Source organism: Vanessa tameamea, chromosome 6 (genome assembly GCF_037043105.1).
Source record: "Vanessa tameamea isolate UH-Manoa-2023 chromosome 6, ilVanTame1 primary haplotype, whole genome shotgun sequence".
NCBI lineage: Eukaryota > Metazoa > Arthropoda > Insecta > Lepidoptera > Nymphalidae > Vanessa > Vanessa tameamea.
In genome coordinates, this window is record NC_087314.1 from 7,062,816 (window position 1) to 7,081,156 (window position 18,341).

Below are 18,341 nucleotides of genomic sequence, written 5' to 3' on the forward strand. Positions count from 1 at the left end.
TAACAATTTTTAGAACGTAATATGTTACTGGTCATCTTTAACTATGAATCAATTAACAACATAGTTTAAGAATATATGAAAATACCAATTTATAATGTTTTAAGTGCTTGCCTTGGCGTCAAAATGATTCGATAGAGTATTTTAAATGACATGTCATTCAAAATTAAGTCCAACAAAAACAGTGTTGTGGTCAATAAGTACGGCGAATTGATGAAGAAACTTTTCAATTACGTGTGTAACACATCGCGTTAGGTCCATATGATGTCCATTTATGAAGGACTATTAATGATAAGTGAATTCTTGCATCTTACTATGAGTTCTTATACCAGCGCATTTTTTTTAAATTGTAGCGAAGTCGTATTCATAGACAAAAATGTACATTCATGTAGGTAATTAATTTAATTAAAACTATACTTGTATTTATATTTATGTATGTATATTTATCATTATGATTATAATTATATTTAATTATTTATTTAAAAAAAATCTTTTTTGAGTATAAAGTGGCTCTTTATTTGCGGTAAACATGTGTAAATTAGAAATATATGAGTATGTTATGACTCCTTTTACATGACAAGGACACCGTGCAATTATCATACATCGCTTCTGTCGTCTTCAACTACGCTTCGACGCGTTAAGGCGATCCTTAGAGCCAAAACATATTCTCACGATACAACGTCGCTTCACGTCACGTTACGACGTGTCACGATACGATATTATGTCGTGAAAAGTGTGCAGTGCATCGTAGAAAATCAACACGATACGACATACATGCGCGTAATACTATTTGACTGCTAACTTCTCAGGGTTTTGGACGTAAACCAACAATGTCCGATGAATGAAAAATGTTAATTTCACTCGTAGAAGCGAGAACTATTTTATAGCAACGAATCTTATCGTCATATACAAACAGAAATGGGAATATTTTCTTATACACGATGAGGATAACGACTTTTATACAATATGAGCGAATCCCGTGGTACCCTATGGTACCCTATCCACCCGGTGCTATCGCCACTAGATGTTCATTAAGGGTGTTTAAGAAGTTTAAATATAGGAAATCATGAAATGGACCCGTGGCATTTAGACAGCACCCAGACGCATATGCAAAGGAACAAACTGCGTAACAACGATCCTACAAGTAGTTTATGAGATTCAGGAAATATTTTATTATCACGTATGTTGCCATCGTCCTGATGAACGTTGAGGTCCTTCCTTATAGGAGTACAAAACGATACGTATAATAACATAGCAACATTTAACACGAAAAATATTGTTAAGATGTTTTCAAAGCTTCAAAACTGTTAAAGCATGTTTTTTTGTGATATAGGTTGGCGGATGGACAGGATTTTTTGCATATTTGCTAACATCTACTCACCACTTAAATAGATAAATTAAATGGTTCTTTATTTTTAAAGAGCTGGTCACTCCTATGAAGAGAATGGAACCGTCCGGTTTAATAACTAACAAAAACTACAAATTGTTACATTTTGTTACAAATTGCTTTTATAGGAAATATATTACATAATGTTTACAAATGTTCACTAACAAACGTTGCTTACATTTTTAACTGATGTGTGTTAAGCACCATTATAATAGTCTATCAGACCATATTTAAAGAATAGTTAATACTTTTCAGAGACTTCAAATGATTGCATGCGTATTTATGATTTTATCGTCAATATGCATAAAACATGAAATGTACGAATAATTTAATCAATCGTTTAGATAACTATAAGTTGGACGTCTAAGTATAGATAAACTTAGACAATAAATATTACTAAAATAATTATGTAGATGATTCTTTATATATAACGACGTATAAAGTCATAGAAATGTTTCCCGTGATTAACCTTTTCCAATAAATAGTTCAATTAGATCATCGGTATACATCAGTTTATATCCCAACGTCCGTATAGCATAATAGTATAACGTATAGTATACGAGTTAATATCATCGTTAGTCCAGCTCGCTTTAAGGCTAGCAATATATTGTGTTCCCAGGTTCAATTCCAGATGTGGTCAATATTATATACATTTATTGGATTTTTCAACAAATAGTATTTGTCTCAGTAGTAGTCCGCAATTAGAAAGTTGACATCGCTACATTTCCGTACCTCTAAAAGGACGTAATGGTGGTTCTACTATTAATAATCGATAATGTCTTTGGAACCCATCGATTTGTGTGCGTAAAATATTAGAGTGTTCCATTATAGATAACCGTGGTAAAAAATCGTCAAGCAGTCGTTAATAGATCTAAGTATGAGTTATGCTACGTCATAAATTCTTCAACGTAACGAATTACCGACTTTATATGATTACATTTTACATTACATTACATTAGCAGCCTGTAAATTTCCCACTGCTGGGCTAAGACCTCCTCTCCCTGTGAGGAGAAGGTTTGGAGCATATTCCACCACGCTGCTCCAATGCGGGTTGGTGGAATACACATGTTGCAGAATTTCGTTGAAATTAGACACATGCAGGTTTCCTCACGATGTTTTCACCTTCACCACCGAACACGAGATGAATTATAAACACAAATTAAGCACATGAAAATTCAGTAGTGCCTGCCTGGGTTTGAACCCGCAAACATCGGTTAAGATGCACGCGTTCTAACCACTGGACCATCTCGGCTCTTTTTATGATAATAATGCATTATTAGTCTAATAATAATGCTATACAAATAAAAATACTAGCAACTAAATAAAAATAATATATAATGAAGAAAAATATACGTTTAAGCATTAGTATGTACTTTATTTAACAGCGGTAATGTTATTCAGCCTACGCATCATTAACCACGACATCAAAGCAAAGGGCATCTAGTATTTGCAACAAAAAACAAGATGATAATTGTCGCTTCAAGTTAATGAGAAGGATGCGCATTACACAGAATCCATTCACTACGTCAACAATCAATATAAAATAATATAATTGACATTACTTATATTTCACACGTAAATATATTATATTATATATATATATATATATATATATATATATATATATATATATATATACATTAATAAATGAAGGAACGATATTTTGGGTTTCTAAAACACTACACCATTATACATAAAACTTTTACGAGAAGATACCATGCCAGCCTACGGTTTTGCTTGTATTATTTTATAGGAGACAAACAGTCTTAGTAGGGGCTACATACATCTCAACAGAAAAATTATAACCAGCTCATATTATTTCTAATATAACAGACTTTTTTGAGTTAAGACACGCAACACAAACACTTACCGCATCTAAAGATTAAACTAGGCCCTTTCTTTGTAAATTCAATGCCCCGCTCATATTTTTTTGACAGCTTATAATCTGTATACTAACAGTCCTTACAATTTTGCGGTGAAATTTTATTAAGAATAAAAGTTCTCATATGTGTATAACAGTAAATTAAATTATAGTATATTTAATTCAGAGAAAAAAAAATTGTCTTAAGGTTATAATATAGTAATAGAATATTATATTCGTAAAATTAGAGTTGCAGATTATAAGTCTGAAAATATTAAAACTTACTAATTTGTGTTCGTTCAAAAATCACTTAATCTAAGCCAGTAATCGAATACGCTTTATTTTATTATGCTTTTAACTAGATAACGTTAAATTATGTAAGGACCTAATAATAGTTTTAATTACTCATACAAAAGTAATTAATTTTTTACAAATTAATTTATCATTAGCGAACCAGTCAAAAACCAGTTTTAACCTTTAACTGGATGAATAAAAAACGTATAAATATATATATGTATGATTTCTTAGAATAATGCATCTAATATTTACGATGATAATAATATAATTATGTTGTTTGCCATGGAAATCGTGGGTTCAAATCTGGGTAAGTATCGTAACTTGCTCGTGTATTTATGTAAATTGATTTAGCCTAAAAAATAAAATAAGTTAAATAAGCGAAAGTTTATTCACCAAATTATTAATAATAAATACATTTCAAATTCAAAATACTGTTCTTTTAATAAAATTAGTTTTTCAAGGATTTTCGTATATTTTTAATTTATATGTATATTTACGAGACAAGAATTATTACGCCATGCTCTTGGTTAATAAGAACTAATAATAATTAAATATCAAACAGGGTAATAAACCATAAGGTAAATTAATTTTTTTTTTTTTATTTAAAATCGATTAAGGAAACCTGATCCTAAGAGATGCTACGTCAATAACATCGTGATGAATCTTCTTAAAGGTACGTACGATATTTAACAAAACGCTGACATTTCAACCACATCTGACGATTACTAAGAGCCACATGACCGTGTGGCATTAACATTACCTACATTTAACATCAGAATACATACACACAACTCTTACGCATCTATAAGTCCTTTAAGTTTATAAAATAACTAAGTGTTAAGTTTGTTATCATGACAAAAAACCGGTAAATGAATAATAAATAGCTACAAAGTTGGAAAGAATAATGAACTCTGAACTTTACTCTGCCTTAATACTGAATATTGCGACTGTCCTAAGATGCCTTTATGATTATTTGGTTATTTTCAAATTAGAATTTAAAGCTGAATTCCAGCATACTATAATGTACATAAAATATCAAAGTAATTATGTAATTTTGTTTTGTTGGGTTCTATACAAATCTGATTTGAAATAGAATCGTTTCGACTTCACTGAGTCTAACGAGATTGTGATAATTAAATTAATTACTTACTTCATTGATATTGATTATATTTTTTAATACCAAATCACTGTTTTATATTTTGATGATTTAATTTTCATTATCAATGTAATTGTTAGAATTATAAAAGGAGATTACTAAGACTTGTATGAAAGTATGACTTTTTTTTTCACATTAATTTTTATCAGCGTCAAGGTGGTATGACTATGTTAAGGGTGTACCCTAACGACCTATACATTATCGTTGCGCAATATGATTCAGTATTATATATATACATATATATATATGATTTGTTTAATATTTTATTCATATTTACCACTAAGCATTCAAATGTTTTTGATGTAACACTTATGTATCGAGTATATTAAACCATAAATCAAAATAGAATATTATTGGCCTCTGACATGAACGCTAGCCAAACCTTTTCCGTAAAAGGAGAGAAAATGTTGGCCCAGCAATGGCTACCTGTATTTAATTATTGCCAGGACTGAAAATAATATACATATAAAAATAATCAAAGTAAAAACAGATAATGAACATCTTGTCCTATGTTTGTCAACCATTTTTATTTGTTTGGCGAGCTTTTGTCATCGAAATATGCAATTCTTTAAAAATAGTTATTGTTCCACCACTGAGCGAACACTAGTTACTATTATTGCAAGTAATGTTTTTGAAAGATGAAATAAGAGTTTTTTTTTATGTAATAATAGGAATAATATCCATAGTATATAAATAAATGTAGAGACATGATGATTGCGATTGATGTATCGACGGCCATACTAAACGGACAGGAGCCAACTACGCAGAAGATGTTATAGTGCTCGAGTGTGCCCTCCAACACAAATGCGCTCAGCCCTGACTCTCTTAATAAAATAGGATAGCAAATTAGACTCCATGAGACCACTACTTCATTAACTATAATGTTGTGCTGCAGATGCCTTCCTTGGTGTTATTGATCTTCATGGGATTTGGATTTCTTAGCCCTTTATGATATTTGCCAGTCTGTCCATCATCAGGTCATGTATACCCAGAACTTCCAGATCTGTGGGATTTTGGGCTAGGCAATAGACTAACCAGTTATCGATATAAAAGGAGACTAAAAAATTTTAAAAAGTTGATTTAAGACATCTTAAAATAGCCGACCCTAATTTAGTATTATTTATCTGTATGAGATCAGGATGGTTAGGAGTAGAAACAAAACACTATAATTATTTTTTATTTATTTTTTGGTAAAATCCAAAGATAAATCAATATTAATTGTTGACGTTGACATCCCGCTGTGCCTTTTGTTGCATTCCATTTCAATGCGAAGTTTTTATTTAATATTCTTATAAAAATCTACCAAGTTTCTAGGCAGGTTTAAATATGATATTTATAAAAATAATAAAATAAATATAGCATTTACCACAATTTTGTTTAACTATATAATAAGCAACATAACCATAATTTAATTAATTATATGGATAATTTTGTTTTATGTTTTATATTATTGTTCTTATTTTCAAATTATTTTCTACTATATCAATATAATTATAAGCAGGATATATAAATTGAGTTGTATTATATCGTATTTCATTAGTGGAAAATAGTGACTACATAGTTTCTTGCCGGTTTTCCTCGTTAGAATCTTCATTATGAATCAGTCAAGGTAGCTTTATATTTAATGTAATCTCGTGCATTTAAGAACCTACTTGAAAAACGTATAGGCATTTTTATTTTCGGTATATACCTATTGTATAAATATAAGTAAATTATATATTTTTCATTTTGATCAAAGATTGGAGTAGTAAATAAAATGCTTTTTTTTTTCTTTCTAAAAAATGTCTAATTATCTCAAATGAATATACTTAAATAAAACCACATTCGAATGTAACATGTATATTAATAATCTCTTACATTTTAATACAAATTAAATTAAACCGTTTCAAATAAATATCTCTATCAGAGACAACTCAATGGCTTGCAAGAGCCAGATAATTAGCCATGTGACTGCTCCCTGCAACTAATAAATATAGCAAGCACTTTTGTTTATTATTTTGCTTTGTCAGTACGTCAATAATAAATAAATAATATTAATAATTAAACTTTTTATTGCTTCTATTATTTAATAAATTTCAAATGACATTGAAATATAAAGTACTTACTGTAAATATTTATTATATATAATTATCATACAACTTTTTGACACTGATATTATAATTACGTATTAAAAACCAGGTATATACTTATTTTAGTCATTGGGAGACTCTTATGTAAATAAATCAACTATTTTGACATCTTATCCTGTGAAACTCATTATTATTTATTTAAGCGATGACTAACATTGAAAATATGGACCATTTATAGCTCTCGTGAACCCATTAAGCGTTGATGTAACCCGGATACCTGTAGAATGTCATTCACAAGATATAATATATTACTTAACATATATAAGCGCTAAAGAAACATTTTTAAGTTTTTTTATTCAATACATTAAGTCACATAATCGCTTGAGATTGTCTGCGATATCAGTTATGTAAATAAAGTATGTTTTGAGCTATTGAATGTATATCAAATAACGAGTTTAATAGGTTAATGAACAAAAAGTTTGTTATATATAACCTTTTTGGTCAAGTTTAAATGGTTTGTTAGTTTGGTTTATTCAAAGAACAGAATCGCATTTCACACTTTTAACATACTGAATTTGCTTTGATTAGTAACAGTACAATTATATACAAAAAAGAAGAATAAAAAAGGTTATATTCGGCCCAAATATTTTTTGCTTTAGATTGATTTTACACCGATTGTAAAAACAATCTTTTCAAGTTCTAATTCAACTATTAGAGAGAGAAGGTAGACTACTCATCGAAATCAACTCTTGTGTAACGTGGTCAATCATAAAAATAAGCTAATTTGGTAGAGTTCGTGCTTGAGTGTGTGTGCAACACAGGTGGGCTTTTTCTCATAATTCCTAGGGATGGCAATAGATATCAAGCGAAGGATTTCTGATTATATGAACGTGCTTTCCGGGTAAGTTACTCTGCCAACTACCTAAGTCTGAGCTTGTTAAAAAACAAAGGGCACACATGCGAAAACGTGGAAGATAGTAAGAATATAATTACATTATAAAATAAGTATTTTTTTTTTAATTATTAAAAATAAAGATTAGATAGATGAGTTTATCTTTACCGTTTAGACTTGTGTACGAGATAAAAGCCAGCCACTTTTGAAATAATGATTTATGACATAAGTCTCATAAGAATAAATTTAACATTTTATTTGACGGTTTTTATTTACCACTTACATATATTAGCACAATTAAGTATCAAATACTTTTTGATGATTTCATTGAAACTTGATATTTTGTAAAAATTGTCAAAACAATTTCACATTATATTTATTTCACATTTGTCTTTTGTGTTAAATCATAACAAATATCTAAAAATGTATCACTGTTTAATCAACATTAATGTACAACAATAATTTATCTATACCAAGAACTATTATAATTTAAAAAGTGATTAACGTGCCACACCTGAAAATCAAATTAAAATATTCTTTATTCAAGTGGGTTCATAAAAGCACTTTTGAATCGTCGTAGTAAATTAAATGTAAAACTACTACCGGTTCGGAAAGATGATTCTATCGATAAGAACCGTCAAGAAACTCACTGGCTACACTTTTCCACCATTTTATTTACAGAGTATATCAGGAAAGAACATTTTTATAAACTTATGTCTAACCTATGTACATATATGTATTATACAGCATAAACTAAATCACGCCCATTTATTTCAAAAATATTTTTAAAATATTTGCTCTTCTAAAAGCATTGACGCTTTTAAACTGCAATGCTAATACGAAGCAAACCTGATACTGCTAATCTCTTAAGGACCAGGCGATAATAAGTCATATGTGGCGACAATGCGATGTGCAATGTATTTTAGTGTGCAGGGCTTGCAAATGCTAAGGTCGAGACGACCGCATAGTATCACGATGGCTTCCAGTCGAGATGAAGAGCGCATCAACTGCATCATTTATACCTTTGTGCTGTCTGGAATGATGTAAAGAATGTAATTTGTTATGAACATTAGTACAGCAACAGTACCCTATTACTTACTTAGTATTTTTTAAAGGTATTATAAAACGGAGCTTGCCTCAAGGCTCCAACGACGTTCCACTCTCATTGAACACTGAGATTTAGTCTTGATTATGGTAAATGGTCTGATGGACTAGTATAGATTCCTTGGGAATAGGAACGGGCCCTATTTTAGGACGCTAAATGAGTTGTCATTTTGATCTCGTCTAACATCAGGTAAATAATATTAAAGACCGAAGCCACCTATACCTTTGATTCAGTGTAAATTATTTCTAAAATATGTAATACCACGTCTCAGTACCCACTGGTGACACAAGTTCAGTTTGTAGTTTTAGCAAAACGGAATTTTGATGCAACAGGAAACATTAATATTATTCCACGCGAGCATAATTTATACAATAGCTATTAATAATCGTATAATATTTTACTACAAAGTCGGACCATTATTCAATATTAAATCTTGCCAAATTGCAACCTATCGAAAAATTATCAACAGCGATATTATTAACATCAATATTTGGGTTAATAAAACCAAAAACATTTTATCAAAACCAATTGAGTTCATTTTTATTACATTAATGTGGATAGAAAAAAAATCTCTACATGTACTTTAAAGATTAAATTATAAATAGATTTCTAGAACGGCTTACTATGTTGTAATGTATTATCCCTTTACAAAGCTGTCGGGCAGACGATCAAGGTTAAATAATGTATGAATCTTCAAACAAACAACTTATTTTAAATAAAAAGACCGTTTCATTTTGCTTTGTTTGTGGATCATAATTTTATTTAATAATAAATAAATATATAGTTAAGGCCCATTAATTTATAATAGGCTAGAAGAGAAGCACAATTGTGGACTACGTGATACTAATAGATCCACATTGCCTATAGACACTGGTTCTGTAAGAAATATAAAGCACTACTTATTCCGTCATGTGCCGCCACTCAGGGAATCTATGATGTTATACCCATGTCCCTGTAATAACACTGTTGACTGTTGCTGTGACGAAGATATTATATTATATAACGAGTTAAACTGGTAGCCTAATTTTTTTTTAAGTATACCTATATTATTGCTCACGATTCGTATGCACTGCCGTAAAAAAATTACGTGTAATAATATTATTAATTATAACTGTTTCTACAATTCTTTTAAATATTTATTACAAAAATCGTGTTTATTTTTGTGTGAAGAATTATCTAAAATGAACACAATCTAGTTATTATCAACGTGTTCGATATAGAAGTGCTAATAGATTTGAATCGTCACAAACCAGTGTATCGTGTACGAGTAAGTTGATTTTAATAGACGTGCATGAACACGGAAGCTACTATTTATTCAAATATGATGACAAGTGCTTGTATATTAAAATATTGACTATCGGCATTGTTATGAATATTTTTTTACTAATTTCTAAGCCATGATTACGAACCAAACATACAAATATACTTTCACATTGATAATATTGATTAGTATTAATCAATACCAAGATTAATATTACATATCTTTTTAACTGTATATAAAATACTAGTTTGTTATTTTAATGCAAACATCGCCTTGTTCGAAATGTTATAGGATAAACCAACTGTTAGGATAATGTAATATATCAGAAAACATCACACAAGATCGTCACCTTTATAGTCGCTTCTTGTATATCTTCAAATTGACGACCTCCGTGGTCGAGTAGTGTGTACACCGGTTTTCATGGGTACGCCACTCCGAGGTCCCGGGTTCGATTCCCGGCCGAGTCGATGTAGAAAGAGTTTAGTTTTCTATGTTGTCTTGGGTCTGAGTGTTTGTGGTACCGTCGTTACTTCTGATTTTCCATAACACAAGTGCTTTAGCTACTTACATTGGGATCAGAGTAATGTATGTGATGTTGTCCAATATTTATTTATTATTTATTTAAATGAAATTTCATTGGTAATCAGTGGTAATAAAGAGTATTTGTAACAAATATAAACTAATGAAAACGACTTGGCGAAGTAACTAACTGATTTAACATTTCGATATAATAATTGGTTGAATGGTTACTATCGATCGAGTTTCTTCGATTATTTATAATTTTATTGTTTTAAAATATAAATAGCCTATTTTAAAATATAATAAACCGAGATTCCCTAGTGGTTAGAACGCGTGCATCTTAACCGATTGCGTGTTCAAACCCAGGCAACTCCACTGAATTTTCATGTGCTTAATTTATGTTTATAATTCATCTCGTGCTCAGAGATGAAGGAAAACATCGTGAGGAAACCGGCATGTCTCTATTTTCAACGAAATTCTGCCACATGTGTATTCCACCAACCCGCGTTGGAGCAACGTAGTGGAATATGCTGTTAATGTAACGTTAATGTGAAATATATATAGACAAGGTAGGAAAGTGTAGAAAAGGTTAATTTAATTTTGTGCCTTGACAAATATTCCACTAGAATTTTGACCACTTCGTTCGTTATACATTCGTATAAAAATATTATCAGTTTAGTTTTTCTTTGTATAAAAAATATAACTATATTATGCATACATATATAGATGCGAGCCAAAATAGAATTTTTAATAATTTAGCATTAGAATTATATTTTAATAATTTGGTCAGTCACATTAAATTTTTTAATCATATTAACTCTTTACACAAAATAAATTATACCATTTATATTTATTTGAATATTCATTTTATTAACTGGTAAAATAATATTATCATGCTTGTTTGTGGGTCGTGTTAAAATCACTATTATTTATTTAATACCAGTCTAGTTTAGTTACTAGAACTTTACTAAAATGTATTAATGACTTTTCATTTTTGCTTCCATTTTATAATTCTTCTTTATCATACCATCTCGTGCTTATTGCAAAGTTATATTAAGTAATGTAAAGTCATATAAAAAAATAAAGAATATTTTATTTTAAAACGCCTGTTATGAAAAATAGTCATAACTTCCAAGCGATAAAATACGTAAAGCTACCAGTCTTTATCAAGGCGTAAACAGTGGCGTACAATTCACATCTCGAAAACCTCTACTAATTCTATGTTATACTAATTATATGTACTAATAAAATGTTATTCGGATTAATGTCTGTATGCAGCAGACATAAAAAATCTTGTTAAGGCTACTGCAATAAACGACTGACTCGTCACAAACAATTCAGAAGCATGTCTTCTAATTAATTCTAGATTATCATTTAATTTTAGCACCGTGGATTCAATGTTACATCCGTTTCGATTATGCGAACGATTGCGAAGAAGTTCATCTATTAAAATCGGTTTTGAACAATTTATAAGGTCGTTCTAGAGATAAATCTTTTTAAAACCAGTTGTAATAAATTTGTGAATGATTGCGTAATCACTGAATTTTGATGAGCACTGTCCAGCCGCGTGGGTACAACCGCTTGATGCCTTGGATATATGTGACACCAATAAATACCAAGGACATTCAAGAAACGCCAACTGATCCATCTCTTATCAACGCAAATTACCATAACCAAAAGATCGGTTATCGTGGACTTCTAAATAGTCTAAACTATAACACAGATACAGTTAGTCGATTACTATTTAAAAAGCATACGTGCCACACATATATATGACATTTCTTTCGCTCTAAATCCTTATTATTAAATATATATTCATTTTTGAAATTAAAGTAACAACCTGCAAGTTGTAAAAAACATCAATTTAAATATTAATTCTTACAAATTACACATAAGCTATGTGGTAATAGTTTTATGAATTGTTTTATGTAAAACAAAATGCTATATAATTTATAATACTCAAAACAATATTATAGAAAACAAAATAATATAGCATGCCGTAAATAATACTTTAAAGAAAAATATTATAATTAATTTATACGTCTTATAAATGACACTCGATCATTAAATACATTCCCGATATGGCCAATGAACTAATACATTTTTACATAATATGAAAACGTCAAATTGGTTTGAATATTTGATTTTTTTTTTAATTTACAATCTATATATTTTTTGTGTTTCATATCAATTTAAGTCTTATTTAGACGATTGCTTCAGTTCAAATTAAACATCACATTAGCATTTTAATCACAATGTTTAGTTAATTTATACATTGCGTATTGTATAAAAAGTTATCTTGTTAAATAATAATTATTGTAAATATAAAAGCTTAATCTTAACAGATTTGTAAAACATTGATAGGCAAAAAAATTTATAATACTGGTTGTCGCGCTCGACTTCATTCGCGTTTTAGAGGTTGGTCATTAGGTATTAGGTACAAAAGAATAGCCGAGGAAGGATGTCCTTCCTTATAGTTCAAGCTTGCTTCATAGAAAATTTCATAAAATTCGTTCCAGTGTTTTCGCTGTGAAAGATCAACAGACAGACAGACAGTTACTCCCGCCATTATAATATTAGTATAGAAGTATAGATGAAGCAAATATATTTATTAAAACTTACAAACAACAACACAACAAAATATTTTTGGTGGTGGCTTTACAAGCCATAGCAAGGGTAGCCTTACAAATTAACCTACGTCAAAATAATCTATTTTGAATTGTTATGTTTTGGTTTGTACGTTATAGTTCTACTCCATTGACTTCGCGAGCAATTGTTTATATTTTCCAAAGTGCCGTTGTACGTGTTATGCAAAAACATCAAAAAACTGTAATGCAAATAGAATTTTTATTTATCTTTATTGTAGAGATATAGTTTATTAACAAACTCAAAATCACCGCAAAAACAATCGTAGAGTTTTAAAAAGTATGTGATACTATTACAATGATAACATTTAAAGGGTCGTTAGATAGTTACCGTAAGTTGGTTTTCAACATTTCACGGGAGATATTAAGTGAATTCTCACAGAATAACAATTATGGTAAAAAGTATTCCCAAAGGCTTGCACGAGGCCCTACACCAAATTAGCTTTATACTTCCAAGTTATTCTTCTGCCAAAGACTTTTTTATGTACTTGGGTTTTAATGTTGAATGAGTCAGTTTAATTACAAAAACTATATATAACTATATACAGTGCCAGTACCGGAGATAACAACTTATCATTAGGTAGCAGAGATACATCTGTTTTCGTGCCATAGACATATAACTTACCTTTTTCGCTGGAAAAACACCTTAACGCCACCTGATGTGGCGTTAAGGTGGTACCACCTTGGTATGTAGAGCTCGCCGGCGCAAAAGGTGCTGGAATACCCACTAAAAAACTATCGGTACTCATACCGTCTTTCCGGGAGACGTCACGGGATCGCTCGCGCTTACGTCCCGTCACCTCGTCACCGCCGCGGGCCTCAAAATTCTAGGCGGTTATTAGGGTAACCTCTAGCCCCAGTGACGTGACGAAGGAGAAGGTGTACTTAGCACAGACGCCGGTCTTGTTCAGCGAAGCGGGTCAGTGGCATATCACTGGACCCTGGCGGTATGTCCTTAACAGACTTCTGAGATAGGATGGCATCTCGTGATATCGAAGTTCCTTCCTTATTGTCTCGAAATGAAGAAATTGTTATGAAGGCGTCTTCTATTAATCTTCTTACCTTTAAAGCTAATAGAAAAAGTCCTGGTTTATCTTTTTTATGGAGATTTGCTCGACTTCTTTGGGAAGACAACAGTTCAAATCATCGTAGCACACATACAAAAATGTAATAAAAATAAAAAACATGTGATTAATTTAAATGCTTAAAATCTTAATTTATTCGTCGTAACAAATATTTCACATCGATCCCCAATGGAGTTCAAATTTTTCACTTTTTATAAGTTCATTGCCCTCGAGATCATCACTAGGGTTCCACAGCACATTTAAATCATTTTAAATACCAACTTTTATTGTAAGAAAATTGCGTTTAAATTATCTTATGATTGTTAATAACAGATTTTTTTTGTATAACTACACCATTATAAAAACAGGAACCGACATTGCATAATTTAAAATTAAGTAACATAACATAATTTTAACAAACCCACAATAAAATATGTCAATTAACATTTATTAATATAGCATAACAGTTATTAATATAATTTGTATTTTCGCAGATTTTTAAATTAAATAAAATAATTCTAGACTACAAATACAAACTTAATTTATACAAATAAAATATGTACAATTCTTTGATCCTGTTTCATAAATAATATAAAATTTAAGTGCCGAGAAACCATGTCGTCGATTAGAGATAAAAATATTATCTCATACTTTGACTACTTCGACTTTGCGAAACGTTTAATCTCTGTCACTTTTTGTAACTGTTCCTAACGAAGCTTAAAAATAAATGCTTGTTCGATTATTAAACTTTATTATTAAAGAAGATCTGATATCTATTTATATTTGATTATTAATATTATAACAACGTATAATGTTTATTGTTATATACATACATATATATATATGTTTGTTTTTAAAGCAATAGCGTTTTTAATTCCGTACATAAATAATAAATACCATCAATTTTCATACAGGTTTACTTACTCCGAGCCGGAAAAAATAGCTAATAAATTTGTACATAGAATATCCATAAATGATTGATGTTGATCCTAATATTGTGTAACGTTTAAACTCATCCATCATTAGCTCGTTAAAATTAATTCAAGAGTAAAATCAATTTAGGAAATTATATATATAAATCCAGTCACCAAATTATTTATTCAACTAGGCTCTTACGAAGACTTTTGCATCCTCATTTTCAATGTTAATTTAATGTATTTTTTAATACTATCACCGGTTCGGTATCATTTATATAATCCTGTACAGTATAATTAGCATTATGTTGTTTTGAATATAAAAAAATATGATATTATTGAGAACATATATTGTGACTCTACCATTTGTGTTTCTATTTTATCAAGAACATTCCGAGGGGAAGCCATATGTGATGTGATAATCTTCTCCCACGTGTGCATACATCGACTCGCATCGAGACAGCGTGGTGGGAAACTTCACCTCGAATCCCTTAGCCCAGCTATGGGACTTGTATAATAACATAAATACATTTATTTATTCATAAGAATGGATTTAAAAGACCACGTATTCTTATATCAAGTAGTATTCGGGGAGCACCACTGAATTCTCATGTCATTAATTTGTGGTTACATTTTCTCATGTTTCTACGTACAGTAGTGCACAAAATATCGTGAATAAACTTGCATAATTGTGTCGAATATAAGTCCGCTACAAAAAACTCCACCGACCAGCAATAGAGCGTAGCGGTGGAATAAACTGCAGACCTTCATGTTAAAAGTAAATAACATATCTATACTGAAAAATGAATAGATATTTTTGTAAAGCCTAACTGAAAACGCAATATGTATAAAAGTTATTTCAGAAGATGCGAAAAAAAGGTTTTTGTATGTAATATTAATACTCTATATTGGCAAATAGCGTTTTGCATTTTCATTCGTTTTAAATTTAGGCTATATATATTTCTATGATTGTTTCCTTCGTTCTTATTTCGTTATTGTCTGTGTCTTAATTTCGTGTTATTTTTTAGTAGCAAGAGTAAACATAAACGTATGTATTATGAAGTTACCGTTATGGATACTCAGTATGTCTGGCATGGAAGGCATCTAATTTGTAATAAATTCTCGGAGGCATTTTCACTTTTGATATCCCCTGAAACACTTTAAAAAGATTCTATTAAAAATAGAACTATAAAAAAATAAAGTGAGTTTTTTTTTCAATTAAAATTAAGCAAACATTCTGAATGTCTGAAATGTCTGAACATCTGAATGTGTTTTTCGTTCAATTTACAACTTTTCATGTAAAAGTATTGGTTTAAACTTACTTAAAAATACGGCCTGCTATATAATTATTCAAAACCTAAAAACAAGTCATTTAACTCTGCTACAATATAATATTTAAATACATTTAAAATAAAAACGTTTCATAACATGACTACCAGTCAAATCATCATAAATTTTAATTTCGTTCATAAATAATATATAACATAGTCTAATCATTTAGTCATGTGAACATGAAAAAATAATAATCATTCTAATAATGAGTAGATTTTATGTTTGCCTAATTGAAAAAAATAATTAACTAAAATACATAAAACTTATACCAAAAGATGCAGCGCTTTGAAAACGTTTAAGTAATTAATATTCGAATAAAAGTGGCTGCGCTTCGCAGTTTCATCCGCCTTGAGTTTAGACTATGGACAAGACAAGCGGGAATTTCATGTTTTGTTAAAAGTATTTGAATATAGATTAATTAATATTAATTTTTATTTGTAATTTATCACACTTTATAAAATCTCTATCAATATATATCAATTCGATACGATCGAGATTCATGTTTATATAACATATATTAATAGTTGAAATATAAAACATATTCATGAAAAGAGTAACAATAAATTTAATGCAACTACGAGTAATCTAATTTTTCTTTAAGAATGAATCTAGTCATTCAAATATTATGGTTTCCTGGTTTTCTAGACAAGGACATCTTCATGTTTATTCATTCTCATTATTTTAAAATTCACTAAATTTTAGACTTAATGATTTATATAAAAATATATACTGCTTGCTCGTAGTTAAATTATAAATGTTTTTTTTTCTATTTTAACGTTTGTTATAAAAATAATTATCTTATTGGAAAATAATATTAAAAATCAATATAATTGAACTAATAACTGTAATTTACTGTTGTATTTAGATAATAATTTTACTTTATTTAGTAGTACTTATTTAAAATTATTTCTATAAATATATTACATGCATACCAAGGCGCCAACATAATCAACACTTTTGAAAAAAAAAACACTTACATGTGATCACAGATTGTGTAGTCCTGTTCTAAATAACACCCAGTCCATTGTTCAGATTAATCCATCACAGATGTCACTTGGTCTTCATTTTGTAACAAGGAGTTGTTTTTGTGTGTCCTAAATTGTCGGACAGGCAAATGGGCCATCTGATGGTTAGTGTTCCTGCCCTACCACTGCCCATAGTCATTGGCACCGCAAAAAAAATTAACGTTTCATTACATCGCTAATGTACCACTGACCTTGGAAACAAAGACGTTATTTCCCTTGTGCCATTTACATTATTTATATTATTTTTTTTTTAATTTACATTGTCAAGTAAATTTAAACCCTCTTAAACGATGAATCGAAAACTTCCTTCATTGATTTATTTCAATCCTGCTACTTTTACTATAGAAATATTTCCCAGAATTTGGGAATTATTTTTTCAATTCATCGCGTATTGTATTTTTTTTTTTTGGGAATTGTTACTAAATATTTATAAATTCAGATTCAATAACTTATTTTGCTCTCTTTTTCCAAGAGTAATTGGATTTTGCCAAATTGGACATCTACAATTTATTTTAATTATTTATTTATTTAAAAAGTTACACTATCATCAAACATGAAATCTAATGCTCATATTTTTTCTAGAATTGGATAAATTCAAACCTACTTCATGCAAGTCTGGAATCGATGCTTTATTGCAATTCATGAATGATTATGAATGTTCCATGAGATAAATAGAATCAACAAATATTTAATGAATATTACGAAATACGAGTATAATAACAATCTTAAAATATAATACTTATAATATTATATTGCAAATTATTTTGTTTTAAAGCTATGATTGTGTATGTATATTTAATAAATCGAAAAAGGGATG